This window comes from Grammomys surdaster, unplaced genomic scaffold, assembly GCF_004785775.1.
Source record: "Grammomys surdaster isolate TR1022 unplaced genomic scaffold, NIH_TR_1.0 310, whole genome shotgun sequence".
Lineage (NCBI taxonomy): Eukaryota > Metazoa > Chordata > Mammalia > Rodentia > Muridae > Grammomys > Grammomys surdaster.
In genome coordinates, this window is record NW_021604729.1 from 1,507,884 (window position 1) to 1,528,688 (window position 20,805).

The window sequence follows — 20,805 nt, forward strand, 5'->3', positions numbered from 1 at the left end:
ACAAAGAAACAAACAAACAAAAAAAGCATAACATGTTAAAGAGAAAGGGACAAGGCATCAGGGATTCCAGCACATGAGCAATATCTGAGATATTCGTCCCATTTGTGAGCACACATCAAGTCCAGCAATATTGCAATTGATATGGTATTTTTCCTTCTTTGAGACAGGACTTATGTTGCTTAGGTTAGCCTCTAACTCACTCTGTAGCTAAGGATGATCCTGAACTTCTAGTCTTCTTGCTTTCATCTTCTGAGTGCTGGTATTACAAGCATTTGTCGTTGTGAGTCACCATCCTCTGCACCTGTGCTGTTGTGCCCAATCCCCCGTCTCTATGCATTTCCCTGAGAAGACTTCTCAAGGAGAAATCCAAGCTTGGGTGGTAGGCTGCTGAATATGTCTCCTTGTTCCTGTTTTGATCCTTGTTCCTGTTTTTATTCCTGTTCCTGTTTGTGTTCCTGTTTTGTGGGGAGTATAAAAGGGAGCTATGCAGTTGAAAATATAGCATTTGGTTCTTTACCAGATGACTCCTTGTCTTTCTTTCTCTCGCCCTCAGTCCTCCGCGGATCCAAGGAACTCAGTCAGCTATGCTGGCATAGCTGACAAGTGGAGGTCCCACTGAGATCGGAAAGATGAGGAAGATTGCTGACGGGCCATCTCTGGGACGCGCATTAGGACAGGAAACGTATTGGATATGAACCGAAGGTAAGTTTTCAGGGTAAGTAAATGCCATGGATTTGGCACATAGTAAGGAGTTGCTGGCTAAGCAACTATCTACTCTTCTGGCTCAGCGGGAAACCGCAGTTGCAGCTAGGATTATTGAAGAATTTATGAAAGAATTACAAAAATTCTCTCCATGGTTTGTGGCGAGCGGCACTTTTAAGCTGGAAGACTGGGTAAAGGTAATAGGTGATTTTCGTGCAGCTTTGGCCCTTTATTCCTTAGAAAAATCAGTTTGGGGCGTTTGTCTTCGCCTGTGGAGATTTCTTTCTGTACAGTTTTCCTCCCTCTTCTACATCTCTGGGTTGCAAATGCCACCCTCCTTGCTGCTTTCGAGGATTGCTTTCAAGGATCGTTGCCTGCGCTCTTGTTTTTAGACAAGAGTGAGGACTGAGTTGGAGACTTTTTTCCGCTTTTTTCTTTTTTTCTTTTCTTTTTTTTTTTTTTTGAGAGGGGAGAATTTCATCCCAGATAGAGGGGTGGGGTCTGGCTCTGGAGGAGGGTCCCCGGCCTCACTGTGTGGGCTCCTGTTTCTCTCCACTGTGCTTTTGCTCTGGCTGACGAGTGGAGAGGTCTGTGGGCCCAGCATTGACATCCATGACGACTGTCCGTAGCTGGGGCGCCTGGAGTACTGCTCAGTGATCGGGGGCTTCCTCCACTTCCTGCTCATCTCCAAGGCCAGGGACAGTTGAGGCTGCCGCTTCCCCAGGCTCACAGTCATCACCGAGTGCTTGCTGCTGTTTTGAGTGGCCGGCTTTGAGAGCCTGGGGGACCTCTTCCTGAACCTCATGGACGTCTGTGGCTGGAAACTCTTCTGCAGCTCCAATATCTCAGAGATATTGGGCTTTGTAGTCTGAGGAAAAATACTCTGGGGGCCATCAGGATTTAGAGAAATGCTGACCTCTGTTGCCTCTCCACCATGGACTAGTCTCTCATCTTGGATGCTCGAGGGACATTGGAGGGGAGGCCCATGTGTGAGAGGACCACCATCAACAATGAGTGCAGCTGCTGCCGCTGGACCGCAGATTGTTGCCAGAGAATGTGCCCAGGTATGTGCAGGAGGTGAGCCTGCACCGAGAACAGCGTGCGTTGCCACCCGGAGTGCCTGGGCAGCTGCCATACACCTGACGACAGCACAGTCTGTGTGGCCTGTCGACACTACTACTGCAGAGGCATGTGCATGCCTGCCTGCCCTCCTGGTGCGTACAGGTTCAGGAGTGCTGTGTGGACCAAGATTTCTGCGCCAATATCCCCAATGCCAAAACCAGTGACTCAGATGGCTTCGTCATCCATGATGGCGAGTGCATACAGGAGTGTCCCTGAGGCTTCATCCACAACAGCACCCAGAGAATGTACTGTATTCCCTGAACTTTCCAGGAGGGTGCAGATGCATTGCTTTCTCAGAGTGATATTTAGTCTCATTTTCATATTGCTGTTTTAGATTCAAATCAACAAATTGCTTTGGTTCAAGAACAAGTAGATTTTATGTTATCCACCAGACATGTTAGCTATGATCCCTTCTTTCATGCCATATGTTTACACCCGTGCATGTAATTAATGCTTCCTCTTCTGTTAAGTATTTGAATCAGTTGATTTCTGGCTCTTGGAATACTACTTATTATTATCTTACTCGGCAGTTCTTTAATAAGATTGTATTAGTTAATGATACCAGAGTTGACCCTATTGATAGGTCATCTATCTTGAGCATGTTTCTTCAAGTGGGAATGCTGGTGAAAGAGTGGGCTGGAGTTACTTCCTTAGCAGTTTTTAGCCTAATTTTGGTAATGTTTGTTTTTGGGTGTCTGTGCCGCCTTGGGCACAACAGGTACCATCTCAAGCTATTGTGCGAGGATTGGTGCTTTTACATGGTCAAGGGGATCCCTCTGCCCAAGTGTGGCTGACCGTGTTACAACCTAGGCCCGAGCTGCAGCTGGGACTGCAAGGGAGTTTTCCCTGAGAGACATGCCTGGCTGCATAGGGGTTGGTATTGATACAGTTCCCCTCCTCAGGAAAAAGACACCGGGATGGGTATGACCATACCACCTCACTGTACAACGGCAGGGGTCTGGGGGTCATTACAATATCCCAAATTTTCACTGAGGGTCTGGTCTCTGTCTCCGCTCGGTCTCTAATTAAAAGAAAAAGGTTTGAATTGTGACTCACCATCCTCTGCACCTGTGCTGTTGTGCCCAATCCACCGTCTCTATGCATTTCCCTGAGAAGACTGCTCAAGGAGAAATCCAAACTTAGGTGGTAGGCTGCTGAATGTGTCTCCCTGTTCCTGTTTTGATCCTTGTTCCTGTTTTTATTCCTGTTCTTGTTTGTGTTCCTGTTTTGTGGGGAGTATAAAAGGGATCTACACAGTTGAAAATATAGCATTTGGTTCTTTACCAGATGACTCCTTGTCTTTCTTTCTCTCGCCCTCAGTCCTCCGCCAATCCAAGGAACTCAGTCAGCTATGCTGGCATAGCTGACAAGTGGAGGTCCCACTGAGATCGGAAAGATGAGGAAGATTGCTGACGGGCCATCTCTGGGACGCGCATTAGGACAGGAAACGTATTGGATATGAACCGAAGGTAAGTTTTCAGGGTAAGTAAATGCCATGGATTTGGCACATAGTAAGGAGTTGCTGGCTAAGCAACTATCTACTCTTCTGGCTCAGCGGGAAACCGCAGTTGCAGCTAGGATTATTGAAGAATTTATGAAAGAATTACAAAAATTCTCTCCATGGTTTGTGGCGAGCGGCACTTTTAAGCTGGAAGACTGGGTAAAGGTAATAGGTGATTTTCGTGCAGCTTTGGCCCTTTATTCCTTAGAAAAATCAGTTTGGGGCGTTTGTCTTCGCCTGTGGCGATTTCTTTCTGTACAGTTTTCCTCCCTCTTCTACATCTCTGGGTTGCAAATGCCACCCTCCTTGCTGCTTTCGAGGATTGCTTTCAAGGATCGTTGCCTGCGCTCTTGTTTTTAGACAAGAGTGAGGACTGAGTTGGAGACTTTTTTCCGCTTTTTTCTTTTTTTCTTTTCTTTTTTTTTTTTTTTGAGAGGGGAGAATTTCATCCCAGATAGAGGGGTGGGGTCTGGCTCTGGAGGAGGGTCCCCGGCCTCACTGTGTGGGCTCCTGTTTCTCTCCACTGTGCTTTTGCTCTGGCTGACGAGTGGAGAGGTCTGTGGGCCCAGCATTGACATCCATGACGACTGTCCGTAGCTGGGGCGCCTGGAGTACTGCTCAGTGATCGGGGGCTTCCTCCACTTCCTGCTCATCTCCAAGGCCAGGGACAGTTGAGGCTGCCGCTTCCCCAGGCTCACAGTCATCACCGAGTGCTTGCTGCTGTTTTGAGTGGCCGGCTTTGAGAGCCTGGGGGACCTCTTCCTGAACCTCATGGACGTCTGTGGCTGGAAACTCTTCTGCAGCTCCAATATCTCAGAGATATTGGGCTTTGTAGTCTGAGGAAAAATACTCTGGGGGCCATCAGGATTTAGAGAAATGCTGACCTCTGTTGCCTCTCCACCATGGACTAGTCTCTCATCTTGGATGCTCGAGGGACATTGGAGGGGAGGCCCATGTGTGAGAGGACCACCATCAACAATGAGTGCAGCTGCTGCCGCTGGACCGCAGATTGTTGCCAGAGAATGTGCCCAGGTATGTGCAGGAGGTGAGCCTGCACCGAGAACAGCGTGCGTTGCCACCCGGAGTGCCTGGGCAGCTGCCATACACCTGACGACAGCACAGTCTGTGTGGCCTGTCGACACTACTACTGCAGAGGCATGTGCATGCCTGCCTGCCCTCCTGGTGCGTACAGGTTCAGGAGTGCTGTGTGGACCAAGATTTCTGCGCCAATATCCCCAATGCCAAAACCAGTGACTCAGATGGCTTCGTCATCCATGATGGCGAGTGCATACAGGAGTGTCCCTGAGGCTTCATCCACAACAGCACCCAGAGAATGTACTGTATTCCCTGAACTTTCCAGGAGGGTGCAGATGCATTGCTTTCTCAGAGTGATATTTAGTCTCATTTTCATATTGCTGTTTTAGATTCAAATCAACAAATTGCTTTGGTTCAAGAACAAGTAGATTTTATGTTATCCACCAGACATGTTAGCTATGATCCCTTCTTTCATGCCATATGTTTACACCCGTGCATGTAATTAATGCTTCCTCTTCTGTTAAGTATTTGAATCAGTTGATTTCTGGCTCTTGGAATACTACTTATTATTATCTTACTCGGCAGTTCTTTAATAAGATTGTATTAGTTAATGATACCAGAGTTGACCCTATTGATAGGTCATCTATCTTGAGCATGTTTCTTCAAGTGGGAATGCTGGTGAAAGAGTGGGCTGGAGTTACTTCCTTAGCAGTTTTTAGCCTAATTTTGCTGATGCTTGTTTTTGTGTGTCTGTGCCGCCTTGGGCACAACAGGTACCATCTCAAGCTATTGTGCGAGGATTGGTGCTTTTACATGGTCAAGGGGATCCCTCTGCCCAAGTGTGGCTGACCGTGTTACAACCTAGGCCCGAGCTGCAGCTGGGACTGCAAGGGAGTTCCCCTGAGAGACATGCCTGGATGCATAGGGGTTGGTATTGATACAGTTCCCCTCCTCAGGAAAAAGACACCGGGATGGGTATGACCATACCACCTCACTGTACAACGGCAGGGGTCTGGGGGTCATTACAATATCCCAAATTTTCACTGAGGGTCTGGTCTCTGTCTCCGCTCGGTCTCTAATTAAAAGAAAAAGGTTTGAATTGTGACTCACCATCCTCTGCACCTGTGCTGTTGTGCCCAATCCACCGTCTCTATGCATTTCCCTGAGAAGACTGCTCAAGGAGAAATCCAAACTTAGGTGGTAGGCTGCTGAATGTGTCTCCCTGTTCCTGTTTTGATCCTTGTTCCTGTTTTTATTCCTGTTCTTGTTTGTGTTCCTGTTTTGTGGGGAGTATAAAAGGGATCTACACAGTTGAAAATATAGCATTTGGTTCTTTACCAGATGACTCCTTGTCTTTCTTTCTCTCGCCCTCAGTCCTCCGCCAATCCAAGGAACTCAGTCAGCTATGCTGGCGTAGCTGACAGTCATCACGTCCAGTTTTATTCATATTTTGAAGTGTCTTAAATATAATTTTTAGATCTTAAAAGTAATCAAAACTATCTCCATAATATTATTCCTTCAAAACACTAAAACTATTTCTCCTTTTCCCTGGAGTTAAAAATACAATTCAGGGTAGTCTTTTTTCTTTTTTAGATGTCTGTAATAATACTGCTGCAACTGATATATGTACCCACTAACATATATAGTAATATGTGTTTTGATAAAAACTGGTATTATGTAGTATCATTGTAAAGATCTTGCTCATGTGTATGTTTGTATGTGTACTGCTGTGACTGAACCCAGGACTTCACTGTACCCATGAGCTACACACCTTCAGTAGTTACGATGCCTTTTAAAATATTTTTCAGCCGGGCGGTGGTGGCGCACACCTTTAATCCCAGCACTTGGGAGGCAGAGGCAGGTGGATTTCTGAGTTCGAGGCCAGCCTGGTCTACAGAGTGAGTTCCAGGACAGCCAGGGCTACACAGAGAAACCCTGTCTCGAAAAACCAAAAAAAAAAAAAATATTTTTCAACATAAATTTCATAATTTAGTCTATTATATATTTCAAATCACTCTTATGTAACAAAGTGTTTCTCTAAGAAAATATATTTCTCTAAGAGATATATATTATTCAGGTTAAAAAAAATAAACAGCAAGATGATAGATCCAGTGGCATATGGATGTAATCCCAGCACTCGGGAGATGGAGGCAGGATCAGGAGTTCAAAGTCACTCTTGACTTGATTGCAAAGCAAGTTTGAGGTCCACCTATTAATTCAGCTCTTGAGAGGCAGATGCAGAGGTTCCCTGGAGCAAGTGGGGGTGAATCTGTGAGTGTATGTCTAAGAGAGAGACGCTGCCTCTACGTATGGGGGAGAATGGTTGAGGAGGACACTCATGTCAACCTCTGGCTTCCACATCCACACACATACGTACATGCATTCCTGAACACAGGCTTAGGTCCTGATGTGTCTGAACACACACACATGCATGCACTCACAACACAAGTATATGCAAGAGAAGAGTGAATAAAGTGCTCCCTGAAGACAGAGGTTAGGGTATTACGTGAAAATTCTAGTGCTGGGATAGGCCACCCCCTTTAAAGTATTGGTCACAGAGACTCCTGAGGCCCTCCCCCCAACAATATAGGAAATAGCTATTGCTTGCTCATGGGAACTAGATGGTAAGACACCACATACACTGAGGACATAGAGAAATCAAGCTGGACTTGAACTAGAATACTGACCAGCCAGGCAAGGTAAGCCCACTGATTCAATAGTGGTGAGTCCGTCATGGAAGAAACCAACTAATTCCTGATTTGATCTGATGCCTACTCCACTGGAAAGAATTCACATATGGCTCTGTAGACCCAGTTAAAAAGTACATGTCTGAGGTGGCCAAAGGCCCTAGTGGGGACATTACTTTGGGTAGTTTGCTAAATAGACATGATGTGCCTATCAAAATACCTTCTAAACAACTGTTTATACCCATAGAATGCTACTGTTATCAGTTTCCGTTAGAGAACTTTCTTTTTGTAGTGGTCACTGGTGACTACAGAAACTCAGGATTGTCAGAGTACTAAAAATAAATGACTCTTGAACATCCAGTCACAAATGGGACACACTCATCATGCTCACCAAGGTCCAGGAGACATTTTGGAAGGAGGAGGAGGAGAAGGAGGAGGAGGAGGAGGAGGAAGAGGAGGAGGAGGAGGAGGAGGAGTTTGAAAAAGGGATGGGGAAGATGTGTGGGCTGCCAGGCTGCCGACTTCCGAAATCTCTCAAGGGTTTCTAACCCAGACCTGAGGTTGTGTAGGTCTGTCCACGATCTGAACCAAGGGACACCTGCTGGACACTGTGATGTGCATCATCAGCTGCTCTACTAAGCCAGTGACATTGTTCTCTGCAGTGACAACTCTTCTGGAAGAATTCTAGCCCCCCGTCCTGTCTCTGAAAGATGCTTCATGTCCTCATCTTCATCAAGTGGCAAAAACATTGGCTCTCAGAGAATCTGGGTGAGGGAGTCACACTACACTGCTTTCTATTCTCCACCGACATTCAGCTGTCTACCTACAAATGTGACTTCTGTCTTGCACACCCCATCAGCTAGCACTGCCAGATCAGGGCACAGCCACATTCTTGGTTCTGTGCCCTACTGGATTCTATCATTGACTTTTATTTTTATTTTGTTTCATTTTCCTTTATTTTTGACACAGGGTCTCATATATACTGGCCTTGGATTTGCTATGGAGTTAAGAATGACTTGAGCTTTTGATCCTCCTGTCTCCATTTTCAGAGTGTTGGGATTACAGCATGTTCAGCTCTATAACTATTTTTAGAGTCCTGTAGTCAGTACTCCCATTGGTCTGGACTCAGAAAACACATAGGAACATCAGAATCCAGGTAGGGAGAAGTGCCAGTGCTCTCCGGAATGGCAGGTGACTAAAGTTAATACAAGTTACTGCAGATGTTCAGAATATATAGAAGGGGGTGTCTGAATATTCCCAACACACACACACACACACACACACACACACACACACACACTTAGTTGAGATGGTGATAGTGTGGATTATCCTGATTTGGTCATTAAACAGTGCATATAGATGTGTCCACAGCACATTGTAGAATTATCAAATGGGAGGAGGGGGGCTGAAGAGATGACTCAAAGGTTAAGACTACTGGCTGTTCTTCAGAGGACCTGGGTTTGATTCCCAGCACCAAGCAGTGGCTCACAATAGTATGTAACTCCAGTTCTAGGGAAGGTGACACTCTCTCCTGGCCTCTTTGGGAACTAGGCATATATGTGGTGCACAGATATACGTGCAGAGAAAATATCCATACACATTTTTTAAAAATCAAAATGTGGAACTGTATGTAGCAAGTGGTTTATACCTGTAATTTTTAACACTCAGGAGGTAAAGACTGAAGGATCCGAACTTTAAAGCTTCATAGTGAGACCCTATCTAAAAACAAAACAAAACCCAAAATAATCAAAATATAGATATAACATTTTAATAAATTTTCCTGCTCTAAAAAAAAATCCAGAAGTTCACAAAACCAGAATTTTAAGAGACTTATCATAGATTCAATTGAGATAGCGGATTTTATGAAATTTAGTTTACCTTTATTCTGATTAAGGTTTTGAATGATCTAGCTCTGATATTACAGGGTCACTGCCAGCTTGTTTGCATGTTAGTACCCACATGAGGAGCAGAAAGCTCTGGATTGTGACCATCAAGACCAGCCCCTCAGATGCTTAGACCTAACAGAACTCCAGAAGCTTCCTCTTATTGTACTGCTAAGAAAACTGACTTTGACAATGTCCATTTCTGGGCATATTAGTGGATTTTCATGTGCTAGAAAGTAGCCACCCAGCTCTCCGAGCTGCTTGCTTTATTACTTAGTCTCAGTTTCAGTTCTGAAGCTGTGTAGTCTGTAGGGGAACAGGTCAGCGATTATCAAGTTGACCTTATTAGGGTAACGATGGAATCCAAAAGATGAGTCTAGGAACATTCAGGCCCCACCTGCTAACAGCAGGACACTCATTCCCCTGCACCCCTGCCCTGACCTTAGTGCTCCAGACCAATGGTTTTCAATCTGTGGGTCGTGATCTCTAGGAGGGTTGAGTGACCCTTTCCAGAGGTCACCTATCAGGTATTTACATTATGATTCCATCAGTAGCAAAATTAGAGTTATGAAGTATGAACAGAATTTTATGGTTGGTTCACCAGGACACGAGGAACTGTGTTAAAGGGTGGCAGCATTAGAGAGGTTGAGAACCACTGATCTAGACGACGACGACTTAGGAGGCTTTATTATAGAGTCACTTGGTGAAGGAGGGAAGCCAAGTGAGTTTCCTTGATCCTCCCCACCAAAGTGAGTTAAAGAGCACTGTGAAAGGGCTTCAGATCTAAAAGCAGGAAGTCACTGCCCCCTAGTAGACACAGAGCATGGTGCTCATCTCTCAATCCAGAAATTAAAACTTGATTTCCCTGGACCTGAATTTGTCTTGGGAGAACAGCGACCAAGCCACTACCTCATACTGCCCTTCTGTAAACAGCACGGCGCACATTCCAGCCTTCTCGTAGACTTCTGCACTGTCCCTCTGTGGCAGGGTAAGAAAGTGCAGAGGTTCAGGAAGCGTCACCCCCCACTCTTTTTTTTTCCACAGTGCATATTTCAAAACAAGAGTACCAGGGTTGAGGGCCTTCATATTGCAGGGAGGGACTTGTCAGAAGTTTCCTTATCTGACCAAACAGATCCTCCACATATCCCAGGGGAGGAAATGGAAGACTACTACCTATTTTTCTGATCTAATTTATTTCCTGAGAGTCTCCTCTCTCTCCCTTTCTCCCTCCCCCTGTCTCTTTGTGTGCGTGTGTGGTTGTGTACGGATGTGCATACCACATGCGTGTGTGTGCCCTCACAAGCCAGAGGTGTTGGATCCCTTGGAGCTGAAGTAGTTACTGGTGGTTGTGAGCCACCTGATGTGAGCGCTGGGAACTGAGTTACATGTTCTTAATTGCTAAGCCATTTTTCCAGCCCCATCTCCTTTTTAGTTTTTGAGAAAGGATCTCTCTCACTGATCCTAGTTTGGCCTATGTTGGCTGGCTGGCCAGGGAGCTCAGGAGGTCTCCCAGTGCACTCCAGCCCCAACTTATGACACAAATGGACACTGATGGGAATGAGTTTTGCACAGTCTCTGGGGTCTTCATGGATGTGCAGCAAGTACTTTACCCAGTAAGCCAAGTCTCACCAGCTCCCTGTGGTTTTTTTGTTTTGCTTTGTTTTGTTTTTTTGTTTGTTTGTTTGTTTTTTGAGACAGGGTTTCTCTGTGTAGCCCTGGCTGTTCTGGAACTCACTCTGCAGACCAGTCTGGCCTCGAACTCAGAAATCCGCCTGCCTCTGCCTCCCAAGTGCTGGGGTTAAAGGTGTGCACCACCACTGCCCGGCCCTATTTTTTTTTATATACTTAACTCAGGGTCTCACATGGTTTAGGCTGGCTTCAAACTTTCTATGTAGCCAGGAATGGCCTTGACTCCTGGTCCTCTTTGCTTCACCTATTGGGCATTGGCATTACAGATGTCTACCACCACGGTCAATTTTATATGGTGCTGGAGAGAGAACTCAGGGTTTGGTGTATTCTGGGCAAGCAGTCTGTCAACTGAGCGACGCACCTAACCCCTGATATCATTGTTGCAGGATAACTGATCACACTGTGAACCCCAAGATTGTGTTATGTTGTGGCTCAGACCTTAGCACACACCTTTAATCCCTCTGGCTAGAGTACAGACACACCCTTAGTACACAAACAATGAAAGTAAAGTTACTTTGAAGAAAGATATACCATGTTTGAAAGTGATGTCTAATTGAGAGGCAGTCAGTCAGAGAAAGATTTGACAGAATAGGATTTGCCCAAATCTCACGAGGAGAGAGAGGAAAGGGAAGCTACTTAAGAGAGCAGGAGAGCACGAGAGAGGCGGGGAGAGAGAGAGAGAGAATAATATTAAATCATTTACTGGGGCCAGAGAGATGGCTCAGGGGTTAAGAGTGAGCATTGCTTTTGCAGAGGACTTGAATTTGGTTTTTAGTGTCTGTGTTGGAAGCTCACAACCATCTTCATTAACCGCAGATTTAGGGAGCCAATGCCTTCTTTTGGATTCCAGGGTATCTGCATTCAAGTGCACATATTCACATATAGACACACGCTACACAAAATTAAAATCTATAAAATCAAATCTTGCTTTTATTTACTATCTGCAGAATAATACAGGTGTTGGGATGCATCATGTAAAATTGCTAATATTTAACTTTTGATCCTGTCTCAAAATAAGAAGACATCAAAGGACAATTTCACCAGAGTTAATGAGGCCAAAATGACATTATTCACGGCTGCCCCTAGCGAAGATACTGAAGTGAATCTGTTCTCAACTCTGCAGTCTGGATGGCAGGCAGGGTTTTACACACTGGGTCTAGCTAGTGGAGATGTCTGGAGGGCAAGGTGGGGGGATGGATGTGTGTGAAGAGTGTGAGTCACAGTAAGTTATTCCTGAGTTTGAAAAGTTTTTCTCCAGGGTGAGACCATCTGTGTTTGTAAACGTATACTTATCAAAGTTTTTTTTTTTCTAGTGCATAAAACTGCTTACACAGTGGTACATAACAGGATAAACTGAACCCAAATTTCCTGGCTATAGTTATTAATATTTTACTCAGAATAAACTCTCACTTATTCTCATATTCTCTCCCTCCCTCCCTCCCTCCCTCCCTCCCTCCTTCCCTCCCTCCCTCCCTACCCCCCTCTCTCAAGTAGCTTCCCTTCCTTCTCTTTTCTCATGAGAGTTGGGCATATTCTATTCTGTCAAATCTTTCTCTGACTTGTCTGCAACTCAATTAGACATCATTTTCAAACTTGATGTGACTTTCTACAAAGTAACTTTACTTTCATTGCTTGGGATTAAAGGTGTGAACTAAGGGTGTGCAGTATTCTAGCCTGAGGGATTAAAGGTGTGTGCTAAGGTCTGAGCCACATATAACACAACCTTGGGGTTCACAGTGTGATCAGTTATCCTGCAACAACGTTAGGTAAGCAGTCTACCACTCAGTTATATTCCCAGCCCTTTTGTGTGCTTTTGTTTTTGAGACAGGGTTGGCCTCACACTCATTACATAGTAGAATCTGGCTTTGAGTTCCTGATCCTCTTGTCTCCACATCCTGAGAACTAACGCTACAGTTGTACACCTTCACTCCCAGGTTATGTGGTACTACAGATATAAATGTCAGAAATCCTCCTCTTATATAACATTTATTACTGTTATTATTGCATGAGGCCATCATATGAGAGAAAGCTGAATATCCCCAAATCTAGTGTGGCTTAAAGATTTATTCATCCTCTTTATATGAGAGAGGAAAAGGAGAGAAGGAGAGGAGGCTGTGGTCAGTGATGGAGTGCTTGCTGATCCTTGAGAGAATTTGAGTTCCCAGCACTCATGTCAGGTGGCTCACAACTGCCTGTAAGTCAAGCTTCAAGGGATCTGATGCCATATTTTGGCTTCTGTAGGCACATGTATACACACACACACACACACACACACACACACAGAAAAAGTTAATTAAAAAGAAGGGGAACATATATACATATACATGTGTATGTATCTCAGAGAATATGAATTATGGAAAGATGACTGGGCTCTTTCTTATGTGAACAAGTAATAGCTTGTCTGGAAAACTCTTGTCTCTTCCTATGTTGTGTTGGGAGATGGGGTGGGGTATGCAGGGTTTTCACGATGCCTGAGTTGGTTCTGGAGGCTGTGTTTTGGTCAGAAGATATTCTTCTGAGAGGGTCTCCTTTATGCATTCATGGTTCCCCTGGGATTGAAATCATCATCAGACTAATGTAGGATATTTGGGGTTATATTTCCTGTTCATGTCAGAATTTAAGATGACAGTTGATTTTACTGCAGTATTCAAATACATACCATCCTCTCTTCATCAGATGAAACTGAGATACAATCTGATGGCCTGCTGTAAGGATACAACAAAGAACAGATCCCAAGGCCTGGACAGAATCATTGGTTTACTTTTTAAATAAGCTACTTTTGAGACCTCACATAAGGACACTACAGATATTTGTCTGTTCGTGACTTAGTTATATTAGCAAAATGTCCTCAAGGTTTGTCAGTGTTGTAGAATGATAGAATTTCATTTTCTAAAAGCTGTCTACTGTCTTATTATTAATTAAATTTTAAAACTTATTTGTTGCTTGTGGGGTTGGACACATTTCATTCCAGAGCCTAGAAAGCATGCTCCATCCCAGAGCAGCCTAGGATATAGAGACTCTTCCAAAAATAAATAAATAAATAAATAAATAAATAAATAAATAAATAAAATTAAAAGGCTTACTCTAGCCAGGGAAACAGATAGGGTAACTGAAGATCTTCGCCCTCCCCCCAGTCTCATCCGCAGCACTGTGGCAGACTCTCTCTCCTCACTCTCTTTCCCCACTTCTGAGGGGCTAAGCAGATCCTGGTGGAACACTCTGCTTTCCTTTCTCCTGTGTACCCAATAGCTCCCTACCCCCAGGCCATCCTAAGTGTTAGCTTTCAATACCTAGAAACACATTTTACCTGTAATCCCTGAGTAGTCTCACCTACCAGGACCTCAGAAAAATTTTCCTACCAGGCAACACACAGCCACCAGATTCTCTTAAGAACCAGACAGGTCAACGGAAACCAAGGAACAATACACTCACTCAACAAAGACAAGACCAGATATCAGAACCAAGCATTACAATCTTCCCAAACCCAGATACGGAGACATCAGCATGAGAGCACAACATCCACCAGGACAGTATGTCTCCATTGGAGCCAAACAACCCTACCACAATGGGCCCTGGGTATTGCAAAACAACTGATGCACAAGGAAGACATTAAAATAGCCTTTACAAATACGATCAAGGAAATGAAATATCCTTTAAAGAAATCTATGACAACACAAACAGTGGAAGAAAATGAGTAAAACAGCTTAAGACGTGAAAGTGAACATAGAATCAATAAAGAAAACCCAAACTGAGGGAAGTCTGGAAATGAAGAATGCAGGAACTGAAACAGGAACTACAGAGTACAAGAGATGGAAGAGAGACTGTCAGGCACTGAAGATACGATACAAGAAATGGAACCTTAGTCAAAGAAAATGCTAAACCAAAAAAAGAAAAAAATCCTTGTACAAAATATGTAGGAAATCTGGAACAACAAAAAGATCAAACCTACAGATAATACAAATAGAGGAAGGAGAAGGAGCTGAAGTGGAAAGTTGTGGTGATTTGAGTAAGAATGGCCTCCATAAACCAGGTGGTGGTGGTATATACCTTTAATCCCAGCACTTGGGAGGCAGAGGCAGTCTCTAAGTTTGAGGCCAGTCTGGTCTACAGAGTTCCAGGACAGCCAGGGCTGCACAAAGAAACCCTGTCTTGAAAACTCAGACCAAAAAAAAAAAAAAAAAAAAACCCTAAACCAAACCAAAAAACACAAAAACAAACCCAAAACAAGACAAGACAAAACAAAACAAAACAGGCTCATAGTTTTGACTGCCTCTTAGGTATGATGCTTTTGTACACCAACCTGCTGTGTAAAGTTAACCCTGTTGTTACTCAAATGCTGATTTCTCTGCCTTCATATTTTGTTTCAATTCAGATATAGCATTGTAATGCCTGTCTGGCAAGAATCTCCTGTCTCAAGTTTGTGTAAACAATTCGTTGTTTTTGTTTGTTTTTGTTTTTCTAGACAGGGTTTCTCTGTGTAGCCCTGGCTGTCCTGGAACTCACTCTGTAGACCAGGCTAGCCTCGAACTCTCGAACTCAGAAATCCGCCTGCCTCTGCCTCCCAAGTGTTGGGATTAAAGGCGTGCGCCACCACCGCCCAGCAAGAATTGTGTAAACAATTCTTATCATTTATTTCCTGCCTTGTCAATAAATGCCGATCACCAAATGGCTGAGCAGAAGGAAGAATAGGTCTGGACATCTGCCATCCAGGAAGAAGAGAAAATGGGAGAGGGAGATTGGGATAAGCTAGAATGGAGAAACTGGAGCCATGAGGAAGGGGTCCAGAGAGAGCACAGAAACACAGCTGAAGCTCAAAGAGCCGGAGGGATAAGAAGCAGCAACTATACTGGGGCCGTGGCTGGGAGGTAGCCAGGTTAGTTTAGAGATTAAGGTAGATTATTTAACTACTCAGTGATTGAAGTTCAGTTTTAAATACATCTTGGTTTCTGATGTGTTTATAAAAAGATAAAGAGATATAGAATATGTTCTATGGGGGTGTGGTGAGGTATGGGGGAAGGGGATGTCTCAGTGGGCCCATGCCAAGGCATTCCTTCCCCCTGAGGGACCAGCCACATGACGGTAGCGTATAAATAGAGTTTATTCAGGGCATGGGGAGGGGAGTTAAGAGGGTAGTAGAGGCAGAGAAAGGGAGAGGAAGAGAAATAGAGAAGTAGAGGTTGTCTATAAACACTGGTGTGGGGAAAATTTAAGAAGGCCGCCACAGCGGCGCAAGCCCCAGAGGGGCTTCCTCCACCTTGGCGGGTCCCACATTAGGGAAGAAATCCTATGGTTCCAGCAGCCTGAGGGCCTTGTCAGCAGGCCCCAGTAACACGAGGAAGTCCTTGGTTCCAAAAAGGTTTATTGTCATGGCGGATAATAGATGGATCTAGGCGTACCCCCAAAAACTCAGGGCAGTCCTGAGTTATATAGGGAGGGAGAAAGGGGGAGGATTGGGGGAGGATCTGGGGGAGGCATGTTTAATTTGCTCTGCCCTCTGGCCTTCATTAGTATGTAAATCCCTAGGGCCTGAGGCCTATAGCCTGGCCTATGTGACTCTATGGAGATGTGACTGCTTTTCAGGATCCTGGATGATGGGAGGGACCGAACTCCTGCCGGTTCTCGAGCAGAATTCCACGCAGCAGAGTCTGCAGAGTCTCGGGGTTCTAGGCGCCTGCTCAACCATGACCCAGGATACCCTTACGCAGTCCCACACACTGGAGAGAGGGGACAGGGGGAGCAAGAAGGCAAGAGAGGAGGAGATCAAGAGAGCAAGGGAGAAGAAGGGCAAGCAGCCCCTTTTATAGTGGGCAGGCCTACCTGGCTGTTGCCAGGTAAGTGTGGGGAAGAGCATACCTGGCTGTTGCCAGGTAAGTGTGGGGAAGAGCATACCTGGCTGTTGCCAGGTAAGTGTGGGGAGGAGCATACCTGGCTGTTGCCAGGTAAGTGTGGGGAGGAGCATACCTAGCTGTTGCCAGGTAAGTGTGAGGAGGAGCATACTTAGCTGTTGCCAGGTAACTGTGGGGTGGAGTTTAGAGAGAATGCTAACAGTTTCTCTGTCTGGTTTTTGGGGACTAGCATAAGGTAAAGAAAGATAGGCACTGGATTAGTTAATGAAATACATATATTAAAATCAATTTCTCCCTCCCTCCTTCCCTCCCTCCCTCCTTCTCCTTGCTCCCTGCAGATCTCAATATAGAACTCTCAGCTACTTCTCCAGCATCATGTCTTCCTGGATGTTACCATGCTCTCCACGATGATGACAACAGATTAAACTTCTGAACCTGTAAGCCAGCCCCAATTAAATGCTTTCCTTTATAAGAATAGCTGTGGTCATGGTGTATTTTCACAGCAACAAAACACTAAGACAAAGACACAGAAAGTATTTTCTTTTTTCTTTTTCTTAAAGATTTATTTATTTATTTTATGTATATAAGTGTTCTATCTGCATGTACACCTGCATGACAGAAGACGGCATCAGAACTCATTACAGATGGTTGTGAACTATCATGTGGTTGCTGGGAATTGAACTCAGGACCTCTGGAAGAGCAGCCAGTGCGCTCTTAACCGCTGAGCCATCTCTCCAGCCCAAGAAAGTATTTTCAACAAAATTATACAAGAAATTTTCCCTAATGTAAAGAAGGAGATGCCTATCAAAGCACAAGAAGCATGTACAACATCAAATAGACTGGACCAGAAAAGAAAATTCTCTCAGCACATAATAATTAAAACACTAAATGCGGACATCCAGTCTGGGCCCGAGTATAGAGCAGGTCACAGGTGGCAGCTCAGCACCCAACCCCAGAAAACCAAGAGAAAGAGGGACTCCCAGGAGCTTTAACTCAGGCAGCATCCCAGGTAAAAATGAATCACCCGTGATGTCTGCTGTTGGAAGTTCTAATCCAGATGCTGGCCTCTGAACTTACACTACTCAGATCTTTGAAGGGCCACTGACAAGAACATCAAATAGCTAGAGATTAACATCACTAGTCTGAAGAACTCCCTCGTTTCACTGTCTGAAGAGGCCTCCTAAAATCGCAAAGATCCTTATTGGACTTGATTTACTCTATTAAAATAGAAAAGGCTGTGTACAGCTCTGGACTGTGTACAGCTCTTAAAGAAGAAGGTTGCCTTTACATAGACAAGACAAGGAAGGTTAAAGAGAGCATGAAATAGGTAGTGAAGGCCCTAAGAAAAATCAGAGAGAGAAAGAGACAGATGAAGGCTGGTACAAGAATTGGTTTTCAGCCTTTCCAAGGTGTCAACCCTATTTCCTCCCATCTTGGTACCATTATTTGGGTTCTTTTTGCTTTTTTCTGCTGGTCCCTGGCTCTCAAATAGATGGACTAACTCTGTGATACAACAGATAAATAATTTGGTAGCAAAACCTACTCAGATACATTATCATTAGTTAGCTATGAAGGACTATGAGACTCAAGATGAGGTTGTTACTTTATACAGGGTGTTTCCAAAACCCATCTCCACCCAACCTAAAAGGGGGGACTTCTGCCCCTAGACCAAGCAGAGAGGGGCCACCCAGAACCCCCTCTGTCAGGCGATCTGAATTCTTGTGTAGGCTGCAAGGCTAAGCACTGTAAGGGAATATAAATAAAAGATAAAAATATCTATCTGGGTTCCCTGAGGGACAGGCCTGACTGCATAGGGGTTGATGTCAAAAGTATCCCCTCTCCAGGAAAAAGACATTGGGACGGGTATGGCCCTCATGCCTCACTGGACAACGACAGGGGGACTGGAGCCATTACAAGGTCCCCTTCAAATACTGGCGGTCAGGCCTCTATCCCCGCCTTCACAAGTTTAGAATTGCCACAGCCCTTCTATACTTAGAGAAGGGAGGAGATGTCAGGGGCAGCCCTGCTTACCCACTGAAGGCCTAAAATCAGTCATAGGCCTAAAATCAGCAATAGGCCTGTCATACATGTATACTAACACCAAGTCTTGGGTCTCAGTGGAAAAACATCGAAACAGATGGCTATAAGCTAATGTAAATAGGCAGCTTTTGTGGAAATTTACAAGCCTGAGTAGTCATAGACCTTGTAAATAGGTAGCCTTGGCAGACAATACCAACTTAGATAAGGACAAGTGAGTCATAGGCAGAGTCATAGTGACTTGTCCCCTGAACCTCCACCCAGCCAATACCTGGTTCTGATGATACCTGTATTCTTCCTGATCACCCACACTCCAGTGTCATTCCCTTCCCCACATCCTGCCTTTCTGTGTTTATAACCCCTGTGTGAATGAATTACGATTTGTGAAAAAATAAATTATAAAAAAAACCAAAACACTAAATGCACAGAACAAAGAAAGAATATTAACAGCTACAAGGGGAAAAGACCAAATAGTATATAAAGGCAGACCTATTAGAAATACTCTTGACTTTTCAATGGAGACTCTAAAATCCAGAAGGGCCAAGACAGATGTGCTGTAGACTCAGAGATCACAGATCCCAGCCCAGACTGATATACCCAGCAATCACAGTAGATGGAGGAAATAAGATATTCCATGAGAAAACCAAACTGAAGCAGTATCTATCTACAAATCCATCCTTACAGGAGGCACTAGAAGAAAAACTCCAACCTAAGTGATAACTACATCCAAAAAACCCCACAAAGAATAAATAATCCTACACAAGAAAATCAAGAGGTGGAATACACACATAACCCACAACAAAATAACAGGAATCAACAAACACTGCTTATCAATATCTCTCAATATCAATGGTTTTAATCTGACCCCCCTCTCTCCCAAATTCACAGACTAAGACTGGATGCAAAACAGGATTCATCCTTTTGTTGCATCCAAGATACATACATAAGCTTCAAGGACAGTATCACTGCAGGGTAAAAGAATGGAAAAAGATATTCCAAGCAAATGGACCTAAGATGCAAGCTGGTGTAGTAATTTTTTTTTTTTTTTGGTTTTTCGAGACAGGGTTTCTCTGTGTAGCCCTGGCTGCCCTGGAACTCACGCTGTAGACCAGGCTAGCCTCGAACTCTTGAACTCTCGAACTCAGAAATCCACCTGCCTCTGCCTCCCAAGTGCTGGGATTAAAGGCGTGCGCCACCACCGCCTGGCGGGTGTAGTAATTTTAATACCTGACAAAACAGGCTTTAAACCAAGGCTATTTTAAGAGGTAAGTTTACAGTACTAAGGGACCTACATTAAAGAACAAAACAAACAACAACAACAAAACTGGGAAGATCTCATATTAATAACAGCACACCTGAAAGCTCTAGAACAAAAAGAAGAAATCACACCCAAAAGGAATAGGCAGCAGGAAATAATCAAACTCAGGGCTGAAATCAATAAAATAGAAACAAACAAACAAAAAAAACTCAAATAAAACAATACAAAGAATCAATGAAACAGGGAGTTGGTTCTTTGAGAAAATCAGTAAGTCTTGCAAAGCCTTATCTGAATTAACTAAAAGGCAGAGAGAGGATATCTAATTAATAAAATCAGAAATGAAAAAGGGAACGTAACAACAGACACTGAAGAAATCCAAAGGATCATAAGGACATACTTAGAAACCGTGCACCACCAAATTGAAAAACTAAAGGAAATGGATAAATTTCTCAATATGTACCACTTACCAAAGTTAAAATAGGACCAGATAAGCAATTTAAACAGACCTTAACCCCTAGAGAAATAGAAACAGTAATTAAAAGTCTCTCATCCCCCAAAACAACCAAAAATAAAAACAAAGAACAAAACAAACAAATCCACAAAACAAACAAAACAAAACTAAACTAAACACCCCCCAAAACCAAACCAAACCAAAACCCAGGGCCAGAATTCTACCAAACGTTCAAAGAATTAATGCCAACACTTCAAATTATTCCACAAAAACAGAAACAGAAGGAACACTGCCGAGTGTGTTTTATGAGGCCCCAGTTATCCTAGTACTCAAACCACATAAAGAACCAACAAAGAAAGAGAATTACAGACTATTTCCCTTATATTTGCAACCTGAATTCAAGAATACATGAAAAAAGATCATCTAAGTAGGCTTCATCCCAGAGTTGCAGAGATGGTTCAATATATATAAAGTGAAAAACATAATCCACCATATAAATAAACTGAAAGTCGAAAAGCACACGATCCCCTCATTAGATACAGAAAAGACCTTTGACAAAAGTCCAACACCCCTTCATGATAAAAGTCTTGGAGA

At 44.1% G+C, this 20,805-nt stretch overlaps 1 long non-coding RNA gene across 1 annotated transcript in view; it reads left to right on the forward strand.

The window, feature by feature from the left end:
- Window positions 1-3,655, forward strand: part of LOC114629412 — a 43,149-nt gene extending 39,494 nt beyond the window's left edge. The window contains exon 5 of the long non-coding RNA XR_003712665.1: window positions 3,145-3,655. This is a non-coding gene — a long non-coding RNA (uncharacterized LOC114629412). The remainder of the gene's footprint in view (window positions 1-3,144) is intronic.
- Window positions 3,656-20,805: the final 17,150 nt, after the last annotated feature.